Genomic DNA, 13,838 nt, shown 5'->3' with positions numbered 1-13,838 from the left:
TTTGGCCATCCATGGTTGCTCATCTTTTTGAGATGTGTGTTTGAAGTGCTCAATGCCACAGGGAGCCTGACTGCACTCCCCCTCCATTTCCCCATGCTGGTACGAGGGAATAATTGCAGTTTGCACAGAGAAGGAATTTTCAGGGCCGAGCTGTTGCTCTGAAATAAAGCCACAGAAATGTGAGGTGTTGCCCTAGTTCTGTAACACCGCATTTCCAAGGATCTCAACCGGCTGAATCACTGCAGTCTGTAGCATCTCAGCCTCTTTGGGATGAAGGGAAGGGGATGACATCCAGCACTTGCTTCATTGCCTTTTTTCTCTCTGTTTAGTTTTTTGCCCTCTACCAGTATGATCAGTCTACATACTGATCAGAGCAATCCCCTCCAGTCCGAGCATGCCACAGGGAGGTTCCCAGCTCTAACACAAAGAACATCCACTGTTCTTTCAGAAATATCCTCCTGTAAAAGCTTGGCCAAATGCTGTCTTTGGTACCACCTCTGGCAGCAGCTGAGCTGAGCTGACCCGCAAATTGCTGTTCTTTTGTTGTGAGGGGACACTGTATATGAAATGCTCAGCAGAAAACAAACACTGCTCCTTTGGATGCCCACCTGGTTTTTATTTTAGTGGGGAGGAGTTACTCACTGTCACAGGGCACTGGCTTTGAAAAACAGCCTGCTCCAAAGCAGCCAGCAAAATGCTTTCTGAACCACGAAACAATGGGGCCCACTAAATCTCTAGTAGCAATAATTGCTTCTGGAAGGCTGATGTATTTAGTTCGCTTGTGTTTAGCAAACATGTTTGCTTCTCCCTTTGAAGATAATGCTGCATGCAGCACAGCATGGTAGGGGAAAAAAAGAGGAAGAAATGGCCTGTGATTTTCAGTGTGTTTATCAAGCAATGGCATTGATCGTTCTGGCGTGTCCCCCATTAATTGTAAGCAATTGGGTTTCTCCACCTCTTCTGGTGCTCAAACTGTGGGCAGGATGCCTTATGGGCTCACACAAGCTGGGAGCACCACACCTGAGGCTGGAGGAGGGCAGCAGCACCCCAACACAGTGATGCTGTTATCTCCATGAGTGCAGGACATGTGTGAAGGTCCCTGGCTGAGGACATCTGTGAACTAAGCCTGAGTGTGGCTATAATGGGACAAACCAGCATCTCTTTGCAGGGTGGCTTTGCACCCTTCCCTGGAAGCTGCTACTGGGTGCATGGGACTGGAGCTTGTGTAGTGAGAAGGAGTGCTCTGGGAACGCTGCCTGCACAGGACACATCCAGGAGAGCAGGAAGGGAGCCAGTGATATTTCTGTCACTGAGAATGGTCACTTTTGGTCACCCCTGTCCTGACAGAGTCTTGATCTCTCTCCACGGGTTCTGATCTCCCCTGTTCCTACAGCAGACAATTTAACTGTGTTTCCCTGTAGCTCAGGAAAAGCTAAAGGCATGGCCATGCTTTACAATAAAAGCAAGAGGGTTCAGAGGCTGACAGGCTGTGCGAGGAAGGGCTGCGGGTTTCCAGCTGCGCGCTCTCGCCGCCGCTGATGAGGGCTGTGATTGATGCTGCGCTTGGAGCAGGCAGCCGGCGACGCGCTGACCTTTCCCTGATGGGCTGAGAGGCTCTAATGATCTTGATGGGGCTGGCGATTTGTATATTGGGTTTGATGTACGAGGCTTGACGTGGCATGGAGAAATGGGACCGGGGTATGACTGACAGCCCGTTCCTATTAAGGGTGGTGAGGCACAGGGATTTAGTTCGCTGTGAATGGTTTGCCGAGTTAGAATGGTAGAATTGTTTTGGTTGGAGAGGACCTTTAAGATCATCAAATCAAATTATATTGCAGCAGAGAAATTTTACTGTTAAATATCTTCCTCTATAGCTTCTAAACTGTTTTCAAACAAACAAAAAAGAAAAACAACAACAACACAAATAAGGTGAGAATGCAGTAATTTGTAGGCTTATCACTAAAAGGCTGTTCAAAGGGCCCCTCAGTTTAGGAAGGAGGTTGACTTGCTGGAGCGTGTCCAGAGAAGGGCAACAAAGTTGGTGAGGGGCTTGGAACACAAGCCCTATGAGGAGAGGCTGAGGGAGCTGGGGCTGCTTAGCCTGGAGAAGAGGAGACTCAGGGGTGACCTTATTGCTGTCTACAACTACCTGAAGGGGGGTTGTAGACAGGCAGAGGTTGGTCTCTTCTCCCAGGCAGCCAGCACCAGAACAAGAGGACACAGTCTCAGGCTGCACCAGGGGAGGTTCAGGCTGGAGGTCAGGAGGAAGTTTTACACAGAGAGAGTGTTGCCCACTGGAATGGGCTGCCCGGGGAGGTGGTGGAGTCACCATCACTGGAGGTGTTCAGGAGGAGACTTGACAGGGTGCTTGGTTACATGGGTTAGTTGATTAGGTGGTGGTTGGACGCGATGATCTTGAAGGTCTATTCCAACCTGGTCTGGTCTGGTCTATTCTATTCTATTGTATTCTATTCCATTCTATATTACACACTTACATTAATTAATATTTAGGGGAATTTTTACCCTGACACTAATGCTCAGGCTCTTTAGGCAGATAAAACAATGCAGAGTAGCTTCTGTCTGGGTGGTTTGGTTCTTTCTGTAATTCAGTTATATAAAAAATCTCAAACCCTTGACTTCTCGCAGGCAGCATTAAAACCTTTTAATTTCCATGAGTCGAGCTGTGTGTAAATCAAACCCTGGTTGGCACATCTCATGGGTGCTTGTGGCAAGAGTAATGAATTTCATGGTTTGTTATGAGCTACTAAAACCAACACAAACACAGAAAGCCCGTTGTAATCTCAGCGTATCACTCAAGGAAGCAATTTATTCCTAAGTATGAGCAAATGTCAAGCCACGATAACAAATTGTTAGCATTAATTAAAACAAAGGGGGAAATAGCAAACATCTCTTGTCCTTTGTGTGCAGTGCTAGGTCGTCTTGGGGACAGTGGAGCTCCATCTGACTTCAGCCAGTGGGACAGTCAAGCTGCAAACCTTGCCATAGCTGAAGAGGCACTGACCCACTCTGTGCACTCTTAGCAGGGCACTGGGCCACGGTCCTTAGTGGGATGGAGCTGGAAAAACCACCCAGGCTTCAATCAACATGCCACTTCAGAATTCTGTTGTTTGTTGATTTTATTTTATTTCTAATCAAAGTTAACTGGATTGTAGAAGTCTTGTGGTAGGTGGAGTTTGGTGGACTGAAACATGTGCCAGTCCATCTACGTACACTAGCTGGTTTTAAATCATCCAGGTCTGCTTCATGCTCTCAGGTATGAAATAAGAACTTATTTTGCCACCTTTCTTCCCACTGGGCAGTTAGGAGGTGAGAAACCAGGTGTGCTTCTGACCAAAGCTGCTCTCCCTGTGTTTGTGAATAGAGTGGGAAAGTTAAGACTCAAAGACACCATGAAAACACATTTCTGTTCGTGACCGTGCATGATTTCCTCCACGTGTGTTAGGGGAGCATCAGGCGGGTCCAAAGATGCACTGGATTTACCATTTCCCTATGTATTTAACTCAGTTTAGAAGCAAGCAGCAAATAGGTCTGGTCTTCTAGTTGTCAAAGAGCAGGCAGCTGTGTCTTTCCTGGATGGGAGCAGAAGCATGGCCATCTTAAACCATTGGTGGTTTCTGAGGAGCTTGGACAGAGGTTTGTGCAGCCTGGGGACCTGCCTGAGGTGCATAGCTTGGAGCAGCACCCAGCAAGGGTGTGGAAAGAACTGAAGTAATAAAATCATAGAATGTTTTGCATTGGAAGGGACCTTTAAAGGTCATCTAGTCCAATCCTGCAATGAGCAGGGACATCTTCAACTAGATCAGGTTGCTCATAGCCCCATCCAATCTGACTTTGAATGCTGCCTGGAATGGGGCATCTACCACCTTTCAGGGCAATCTGTGCCAGTGTCTTACCACCCTCGTTGAAAAAAAATTCTTCCTTATACCTAGTCTAAATCCCCTCACTTTTAGTTTAAAACCATTCCCCCTTGTCCTGTCACAACAGACCCTGCTAAAATGACTGTTCCTATCTTTCTTACAGCCCTGCTGGGAGTCAGAGTAAACGTGCACAGTCTGGTTTTCAGGGATGTAAACCCCAGGCTTGTGTCACTTGGCCAGGATTCTGGGCTGGCCGGAGACTCGCCTCTGATCACAGAGATGGTTGAGCATCATGCCCCATTCCTGGGGGATGCACAGCTTTTGGTGGGGTGACAACTAGGTGGTGCATGGCTGGTGCAGAGAGGAGCTCAGTGAGCAAAAGCAAGAAATCCTCAAGGCACAACCACTGACCCGGAACACTCTATTAGACAGGTTTGAAGCCAAAACATAAAATAAAAGTCATCTAATGTGACAGCAACTCTGACAGCATCAGGCAGGGAGAAGGGCAGCAGCGAGGGAGTCCTGAGCTGCTGCCAAGGCACATGTTAATGCAGATGTGCAGGGTTGCTTGGTTATCCTGGAAGTACATCTTCTATTTTGTGTAAATGGAAACTTAATTGGTTGCTGATCAAAAGTTTAGATCTTTGGAAAACATACCACTAGATAAGCTGAAGATTTACGTGTTTCCTTTGTGGCATGTTTTCCGTGAATGCTTTATTGTTTGTGGAAAGGCCCCAAGAAAAAGATCTCATTTAAAAAAAAATATAACCGTGGAGTTTATTTGGCTTAAATCACAATGCACTACTTTAATGAGGCTTTTGTAGACATCATTAAGGGACACTATTAAAAAGTCTTGAGATGAGAAGACTATCAGGCTAGCAAAGGGGAGAAAACCATGTGAGCACCCAGACTGTTGTTCGCATTCAGTTACAAATTTGATTTCAATACATTAAAGTGAGAAAGCATTGTAGTGTCAAGTTAAAGCCAGAGGCTATAAGAAGCTGTATTGTTGTTAAGCTCTCTAAAGCTTCTTGCATTAAGGTGATTTAAGGAAAAAAGAGATCCATCGATTGACTGAAACACTGCTGGGGTGCGCTGTGTGTTGCACGAGAGCCTGCTCTGCTGGTCTGCAGGATGAGGCTGTTCGGTGGGGTGGGGACAGTTGGTGAGTGAGGGTCTTTTGGGGGAACCTTGTCGTGAGGGGGACAGTGCAAGGCAGCAATGTTCAGCAGCATGCCAGGACCTCCCGTGGCGTTATCCCTGTATTGGTGTGATTGGGTACTGCCAGAGGACATGGACAGCACAGGGTGTGCTCACAGTCGCAGCCTGCACACCAGAGGATGCTAGTGAGGGTCAGGCCTGCCTTGCTGGCAGAACTGGTAAGAAAACAAAAAAATTGTCTCTCAAATCAGCCACAGTGTTTATGGGCTGTACCTTCCCTTCTGTGTCAGCTGCTGCTGGGCTCAGCAGTGTTTAAAAACTTAATTCCTCCTTGCAGACCTACAGCATGGATTCTTACCCATGGCTCTGCCGAAAATGAGCTGTGCGCAGCAGCGGTGACAGCAGGAGGAGCAGGGCTGTCTAGCGTGGCAGCAGCTGTACGAAGGCACAAATGGCAGCTTCAAGGAAAAGCAGAGGAGGCCAAGCTTAGGGGATTAATGATCAGTGTCTGGTGTTGGTCTCTCTGCCCCTCCCTCCATTCCATTTTGCTTTGAGATAAGACATCCTTGCTTCTGATGTTGAGAAGTATGGGGAGGGTCTGTTACCTTGCTTAAACTGAGTAAAGAAAAACAGAAGAAAAAAACATGGGCTCATCCTAATTTAAAGTCCTGACTTGGATTGCCTGAGTAACAAAATACAAGGAACTTTTCCCATACCTTGGGCACAGTCCTATGTGCTTCCTGAAGAGCCAGGCATTTGGTCAGGAGCAGTGGGAACGGGCTCTGCCACACAGAGCCTTCTCTCTTCACTGCTAATAGCTTTTTTCAATCACCATGCCTTTCCCCTTGGTGTTTGTAAAGCTGTGCTCTCTCCAGCCTATTACTTTGCTGCCTATCACTGCCCCATGGCCATGGGAGGATAGCTCTGCTGGTGTCCCTGCCATGCTTGGTTTCTGGCTGTCCCCCAGCCCAGAGACTATGTTGAGCACTGGGATGGGAGCCCTGGCTTGGTGAGCAGAAAATTCTTTGCAAATTACAGGGATAAGCATGGGAATGGGGGTGGGGGGGAAGAAAATCCACTGAAAGTGTTCAATTCTGCATTTCTGTGGGTAGAAAGAGCAATGGGAAAGTAATCTGGGTTTGAGTCTGTCATTATGAGCCAGAATGGCCTTGGTTATGGGGGGGGACCTGCCATCCCTCTAATCCTGGATAGAATGGTGCTTTGTGTGGCACAGGCTACAGCTTTCATCCCTTGGGGCAGCATTTTGGGACAGAGGAGGCTGAAACCACTGTTGCATCTCAAGGTAGCAGTGCTGTGCATTGATCTGGCACACTGCATCAGACGATGCTCACTAAATAATTCAGACAGGCAACTTGAGCTGACATTCATCAGGTTAGTAGCCCAGTGGCCTTGAGGGTGCCAGTCTGCTGTCGTGCTTGGCCATGCCATGTAGCTCATTGTCACTGGGAGTGTCACATGGAGCCTTGTTGATTGATGGCAAATCAATACACCAAGGTGACAGAACACAGTGTTTAGGAAACAGGTTCTTGGAGTGATTTGTAAATTAGCAATGGGAATGAGTTTGTACAAACGGCATCATGTTTAAAGTGGACTGGGTGTGGGTCTTTGTCTTTAAAACTGGCAGTAAAAAGCAGGAAGATGAGGCTACTTTTACAAGCAGAATTATCCATCTCACACCTCTGCACCTCAGTGGGAGCTTCCTGCTCTTGATCTTTATTTCAGTCGCTAAGGTTTTACTTCTGGTCGTTTGCTTCATCACTGGCAGTTGTCAGCATCCATCCTCGTAATGATGCAAGTCCTTCACGTGACCTTTGATAACATTCTCCACCAGCTCAGTGTTCTTTTTGCTGCTTAATGAAACACCCATTTCACCTGCATAATGTGTGGAATCTGTCAAGAAATCTTGTGTGCCTTCTGGAGTTATTCTAACACGCGACCTTTTCACAAGCCTTGCAGTGACTAACGGTAATATGGAGCAATTGCCAAGGAACGGGCAGCTTTCAAAGCAGGAAGGCTCATTTCCACTTTCCTCAGACAGTTGTCTCCAAATGTGGCAGCTTCTAATCTGATTTCTTGTCTCCAAAGAGCCTGGGATTGTGGGCATTTAGGTTTGCAAGTATTGGAACAAGAAGCCTGCCAGGAGCGATGACGATTATACACGCTGTTTGGAGACATAAAGCTCTTCTGCTCATGGCTAGATGTGCTGCTGAGATGTTACAAGCATTGGTCGCTGATCTTTTTACATCAGCTCATGATTCTCGCTCCCATTGTATCTTTGTGGACCAGTTTGCAGTTTCAGGTGGAACCCCTTTCTTGGGGATGATCCAGTTGGCCAGGGCAGCGGAGCAGCACTCACCTTTGCTGTGGGATGCTTGGTGCAATGGGCATAACACCACTGTTCTCCCTGTGCTGGGATCACGTCAATCCAGTGCTGTAGATGGAGTTACACAGGGTACGTTGTACTAGAAGTGTGCTTGGACAGTGAGGCTTGTGCCCTGCTGCCCTTTCCCTGAGCATGGGGCTAGCTGGCAGCCCTTTGAGCACTAGTAGACACTCTGCTCCCAAGTGTTTATAGCTGAAGGGCCTCTGCTCCTTGCAAGTTAATGCAGATAAAGTCAGGCATTTTAATCACACTTGGTGAAAATTAGTACCTCCAGACCCTGCCTTGTGGAGCTGTATGGATTCTTTGTGCTGGTTGTAGCCCCTAGTCACTGCTGGGGACTTTCAGCAGTACATTTCCAGGGAAGATTATTACAGTAAACATGGATAATTTCTACTCTATAGCATTTGTGCTCAACATTACCATTTTATAAGCAAGCTTCTTTATTTGGTTTTTTCCCAATTCAGTTTTGTCTCATTTCCTTTGTATGGTAATTAACATGCTCTGAATTTAAGAGGGAAAATACATCATCTTGGAACTGTGGGACATCAACCATAGAGAGGCAAACTGACAGCCTACTTGCAATGCCAGTGCAAGTTGGAAGGGGCAAAACGAGACAGTTTAGGAACCTAAAGGGTCAAGGGAGGGTTTTTCCTAGAAGTTCTGTTCCTCTGTGTACCTGGAGGAATTGGAGGGGACCCTTCCTGGCACTGTGGCCACCCCCAGCAGAAGTGGAGGTGATACTCCACCTTCCTCCATGAAAGGAAAGTCCGACACAGCTGGATGTAGTAACAGGGTCAGTGCTTAATTGTTGGACTTCATTTGGACTACCAAAAACAAAAAGGGGGAGAGGGGGAGAAAGTAATAATAATAAAATATTAGCAAGAGTAAATGCTGAAATATTTAGTCAATGACCTTAAACATTTTCTTTTGTCTGAAATGATTCGAGCCAGATGAGGTTTCTGCATATTCGCAGTCCATCCTGCTTGGCTGGAGTAAGCTGGGGCAGCTCCAAGGGGGAGCTGGACTGGTTTGTCCCAGCTAAAGATCTTGCCCTTCAGATTTTGAGTTTTAATTCTATGTAATAAACTCTAATTTATGAGCCTTAATAATAATAATTTAAGGCATTTGAGGCTGCCGAAAGACTCGCAGCTGTAGTTTCTGCATCCTTCTGTGTTCTGTAAACATAGCCAATGTTGCCAAAATCCAGGGCTCTGAAATGCAGAGCCAGGTCCCCAAAGTCAGGAGCATGCTACAAAAGCACTGCATCTTGGGCAAGTTTTATTTGCTTTCTGTTGTTTTTCTGAGCCCACAGAAATGATGTTTTTGAACTGCATTCAGTTTTTTGCAAATGCTAAAGCTAAAAAGTACCTTCTCCTTGAATTAGAGATTCATTTGTGACCATCTAATTCCCAAGCAACGGGCTTTAAGAGCCACAGAAGAGATTTGGCAGTGTAGCTCCCTCTCTGCATTTTCTTTTCTGAGAAGTGGAGGACATGAGGGAAGGGAGCTTCAGCATCCCATTGTGGTGGCATGTTCCTGGGTCTCACAGTTCTCGCTTGAGATACACATGAAAGGTGTGAATTGTGCATCTCAAGTCCACGGGGCGGGGGGAAGATTTATAATATGCACTAACCAAAAGGCCATGCTAATAACTTCTATTTCCCAGAATATTTAGCCCTGTTGGTGCACAAACATGCTGCGTCGAAAAACCAGTGGGGAATCACAGCAAATGACTGCAGAAAATAATTAAGAGGGCAATGAAAGCCAGGAGAAAAATGATACGTTGCTCAGAGCCAGCGGATCATTGCTTTAACAGCCCGCGTACCTAAGAAGCGGTGCCTTAAGTTTGACAGCAAGTTGAGAGTCGGTCAGCTTCAAATAAGATGATAGCTGGGGGAAGGATAATTAGTGTCTTCACACCATTCAATTTGGGTTGCTGGTACTGAGCCAACTCTTTGAAATGCGCACATGAGAGCCGGTGAGGAGGATTATTTTTTTTTCCCTCTCCCTTTCCCTAAGCAGCCTGCAGGATTTATTGATTTCTGAGAGCAGGCTGATTTCCATGTAAATAAATGGGAGGGCGGCCGGGCCGCGGTGTACGGTCCGGATGCGGTGACTTTGGCTTGCTGACATCATTGCTCATTAGCATGCAGGAGAGGAGAGCAATGCAACAGCAGAGCCCCGCGCCGCTCCCGCGCCGGCAATTATTCTCCACGGGCTGCATCTCTCCTCGTTAATGCCGAGTGCTCAGAGAGCAAATTGGACATCCTCTTGCCACTTGGAAAGGGTCATTTAGTGAAAGGCAGGCTGGAAGGGGGAGCTGCTGGATTCATTCCTATTGGGAGCAGTAAGGGGGACACCCTCTGGAGCTGGATTTCAGAGCAAGGCAATTTGAGTGAAAGCTTAAGACTCGGGGCAGGAATGGCACGTTTCCCCACGGCAGGTTTCCTTTGGAGACGCGCCGTGGCCGGTGCGTGCCTGCTCTGAAAGGCTCCGACAAAAGCCGGTCTGGCGGCAGCGTGCTGGGGCAGCGGCTGCGCCGGGAGAACACGGGATGCTTTATGGCACTGCGGTGCTTGGGCTGGTCCTAGGAGAAGCCCAGCTGGCACAGTTAGGACAGCTGAACAGCCCGCTGGATTATTTCCTCCTGCGCTGTTGCCGTTGGTGGGAACAGGTAAGAAACTGCCTTTTGCCAGCGACTTCAAAGTTGTCATAGATTCTTAGGAGGAATAGAAAGTAGAAGAGAGGAGGAGAAATAAGCAGCATTCTGTGGTTGCACGTAGCTGCGTGCTAACTTTGCTCAATGTGCTGGTGGTGGTGATCTATGAGAGGGTTGTGCTTTTCTCCCAATCTTTGCTGTTCTCCTTGTTTATGGATGTAAAAGGTTAATTCTTAAATTGCATTTCTGCAGCTGCAGGGGGTCAGGGAGACACACTCTTGGCCATTGTAGTGTGTTTTTTCATTTGAAAAAAAAAGCATTCAGGAGGGCTCAGCTGGCTCTAGATAGGAGGAATCAGTATCAAAAAAAATCTTCAGCTCTCAGTGTTAATTTTATTGCGTTGGCAAATGCAGCTTCTGGAAGCCTGGCTTCTCTGGGTGTTTTCTGAGCAGACTGCATGCAGCCTGCTGTTGTGGATGAGGATGTTGTTCAAATGTTTATTGTGGTTGTTTTGCCTTCCTGAGGATAGAGAGTTGTAAAGTAATAATCTTTCTGCATCCTTCTTTTTCATGCCAGAATGCCTAACTGTAAACCAATCTAGATCTGCAACCCAAGGCTTATGTTTTTTAGTGCAATCTTTTCAAGTCAATTTTTCCTTTTCTTTTTCTTGTTCCTTGAAGGAACATTTTAAGCAGATGTGACACAGACGTGACCTGTGACCGTGAAAAGATTTTAATCCAGTTACTCTTTGTTTTGCAGTCATGATTCCTTGGCAGTGCTAAACACTGATTAAATCTTTTCGAGCTGTTGAGGATTAGCACTGGACAGAATAATGCCAAAATAATTATTAGCACCAGATGCAGTCTCATCCTTGCAGTTTCAGCTCTCTTATCATGTAACTTATCTGACTTATTTTGATTCAGTGTTTATTTCACCTACTGTGGGAGCACTTACGCGCCTTGCACCTATAAGGATGCCAGCTTGAGCCCGTGATAAAGGTCTAGAAAGTAAAACTGTCTGCAGATAACCAGATTATATTTTGCTTTGGATTTTAATCTTCTCTTGTAGCCTGTTTTCTACCAGCCAGATTCAGCTTAACAAAATGACCCAGCCTTGCGCACTTGCTGTTGGCAGACTTGCTTGGGCTTAAGCAGCACACACAGAGATCCGGCTGGCAGTGATTACTTTCACAGGCTGATCGGTATTGCCTGTCTCAGGGGATGTCATCTAAGCCTTAACTTCTGGAATTATTGCGATTTCCAGCCTAGCTCATCTTGCTTCTGAGCATTTTGCCTATGAACCAGGTTTTTTCCTTTAGGATGTATGGCCAGGGAGATGCTGGAATTGCAGCATGTTTACTGCTTCCCCTGATTTCTGCTTGTCATGCTGCAAATGCAAACTGATAAAGTCCCTTAAAATAGCATTTACAGCCCCAGGGCAGATCCCTGGGAATTTCTTGGCTTAGTCTGTCTGTCTGCGACTGGTGCTGGAGAGATGGGCTGCAAGCCTGGAACAGGGTGGGGGAAAAGATGGGCAGGAAGATAAATATTGCCAGTGAAGAGACAAGGATTTTACAAACTTGAGAAGCCAGTGAGGACCCACATACTGGATGGAGTCAGGCTTCTTTGTGGAGAGATGTTTTTGTATTCAGAGAGAGAGCCTGAATCTTGCTAGAATCCCAGACTTGGAGGCAATTTTTTTCCCTCCAGTTAAGCAGAAGAAAGAAACCTCCTGTGATACAGCTCTGTGTCTTCTTAGGCTGAAAAATCACTGAATGGTATAATTGAAATCTGACAAGATAACCTGTGGTGTAGACAGGGGCCTTGCAACACAGGCATGTCTTGGCTCTTAGGTGGGGAGTGCTGAACTTAGCCCAGTTTGGCAAGGGTCCTGCTGCTGCCTACTCCTCCACTACCTTCTTGGTTCCATCCCTGCCAGCCAGGGACCTTGCTGGGCCCTCATGGCCTTGGGGTTGTTCTGTCACAGGGGATACAAAACCCCTCTTGGGTGTCCACAGGCACTGTATGAGTTCATCCTGTGGCTTTCCCTGTCTTCCAAAGTCATTAAATTAGCTTCAGCATTGTTTGCCCACCAGCTTCAGGGCTGTTATTCTCTCAGATTGGAAGCTAGTGGTTTGCATTTCTTCTCCATGACCAGGGTAAAAAACATTGTTGTTATTGTTTCTGAGAGCTGGACTTCTAAAGGGAAAAATCCCAACCCTAACATAAATGTGTTGAGATGAGTGGTAAGCCTGTGAGCTGGCAGGCTGCCTCCATCATCTTGGATGTGACAGAACAGCCTGTTGGACATCTTTTCTCCTGGTAGCATGACTGGGCAATAGGCTGGAGCTCATGGTGGCTTAGTTTTCCTCTTCTCTCTTTTCCTCTTGCTTAATCTTCAGCTCACAGGAGTATAGCATCTTTCCCACCTCTGGGCAAAGTCTGACCCCCAGGCTAACCTCTATTATGGAAAAAAAAAAAGAAATAAAAAAAATTTACATCTTCTGCAAAATATTCTGAGAGCTCCAGAGTTTTTCTGAGATCTGCCATGTTATTAACATACCTTAATTTAAGCATCTCATCTTTATGCATCAGAATTGTCATGGTTCCTGTCAAGGGTTGCAGCTCACGGGAGCAGCCTGGCAGAGTAGTTCGGGTCAGGAGAGTGCTTAAACACCCTGGGGCTCTTACATGGCTCATGGGGAGAAACCAGAGCTTGAGTGAGGACCTGTGTTCCCTGCAGAGCATTGAGGTGCACCTGGGCTCCCAAGAATGACCTGTGATATACCCCAGCTCCCCCAGTGTGATTTAGCCACAGGATGGAAAAGATGATCATGTTTGAATTCATGCTGGCATATGGCTGAGAGGGATGTTGTTGAGAGGTCTGGCTTCAGTTTTGGGATGTGATCCTGGTTCCTTGTTTACCTAAGAGGGCACCATGACAGCCTAGAGGAGGAGTTTGGGTTTTGGTGCATTGTGTGGTATTTTGTTGTAATTGCTGGGTCTCATCTGGGAGGAGCACAGCCTTGTGTGCAGATAGTTGCTGTCTGCCACGTGGTGCCTGAGACCACAGACAGCAAAATTGGAAGCAGCCTAGAGGCTGCCCCGGGCTGTGCCACAGGGAAGCAGTGGTCTGAGGGCGGGCAGTGGGGATCCACAGGCAAATGTTCCACTTGCTTCTCAAATTGATGCTCCTGTTTCACCATGAAGGCAGACCAACTGGAAAACCCTCAGAGACTGCTTTTGCTCATGTTTGGTTGCAACCAGTTATACTGAGGACAGTTCTTCTTGGTTTTTTTTAGTTCTCTTTCTTCATTAAGCAAGAGTAGCTTTTGCAATGGTAAAGAATTTTTACAGAGTCTTAAAAATAAAATGAGTCTCTAGCCTTAGACCGAGCATGGACAACTCCAGCCACAAAGGAGAATTTTTCCAAGAGTGGAAATGTGGTTTGTAATAAAGAGTTTCAATGCCACCCTGGATACCTTTGCATTTGCTGCTTTTGGCACTGTGGAGGTCAGAAGGGATTAAAAATAAAAGCAACACTGAAAATTTGTCTCAAGCAAATCAAGTGAGCTGAGAAGGCAAAGTAGATGAGGAATACGGAGAAGAGTCTGACTTGTGACTCTCTCTCCTCTCAGTGTTTCCTACGTACTGCAGATGTTCTTGAGCTGTGCAGCTACACATGCTCCCCTATTGCCATTGAGACTGGGGGGAGTTGCATTTGTAGGACTGGTTTG

General features: G+C 46.7%; 1 protein-coding gene across 3 annotated transcripts in view; it reads left to right on the top strand.

Annotated features, from left to right (window-relative positions):
* PRICKLE2 (prickle planar cell polarity protein 2) overlaps positions 1–13,838 on the top strand; it is a 112,386-nt gene that overhangs the window by 59,737 nt on the left and 38,811 nt on the right. The window contains exon 1 of one of the 3 annotated variants that reach the window (XM_068154275.1): positions 9,603–10,117. The exons of the other annotated variants lie outside the window; for them this stretch is intronic. The gene's annotated coding sequence lies outside the window, so the exon portion shown is untranslated. Of the gene's footprint in view, positions 1–9,602; positions 10,118–13,838 lie in introns of those variants that run through there. 3 annotated transcript variants of the gene reach the window in all.

This window comes from Melanerpes formicivorus, unplaced genomic scaffold, assembly GCF_026170545.1.
Source record: "Melanerpes formicivorus ecotype bairdi unplaced genomic scaffold, bMelFor1.0.p_v2 SCAF_28, whole genome shotgun sequence".
NCBI lineage: Eukaryota > Metazoa > Chordata > Aves > Piciformes > Picidae > Melanerpes > Melanerpes formicivorus.
This window is presented reverse-complemented; position numbering and strand designations above follow the sequence as displayed.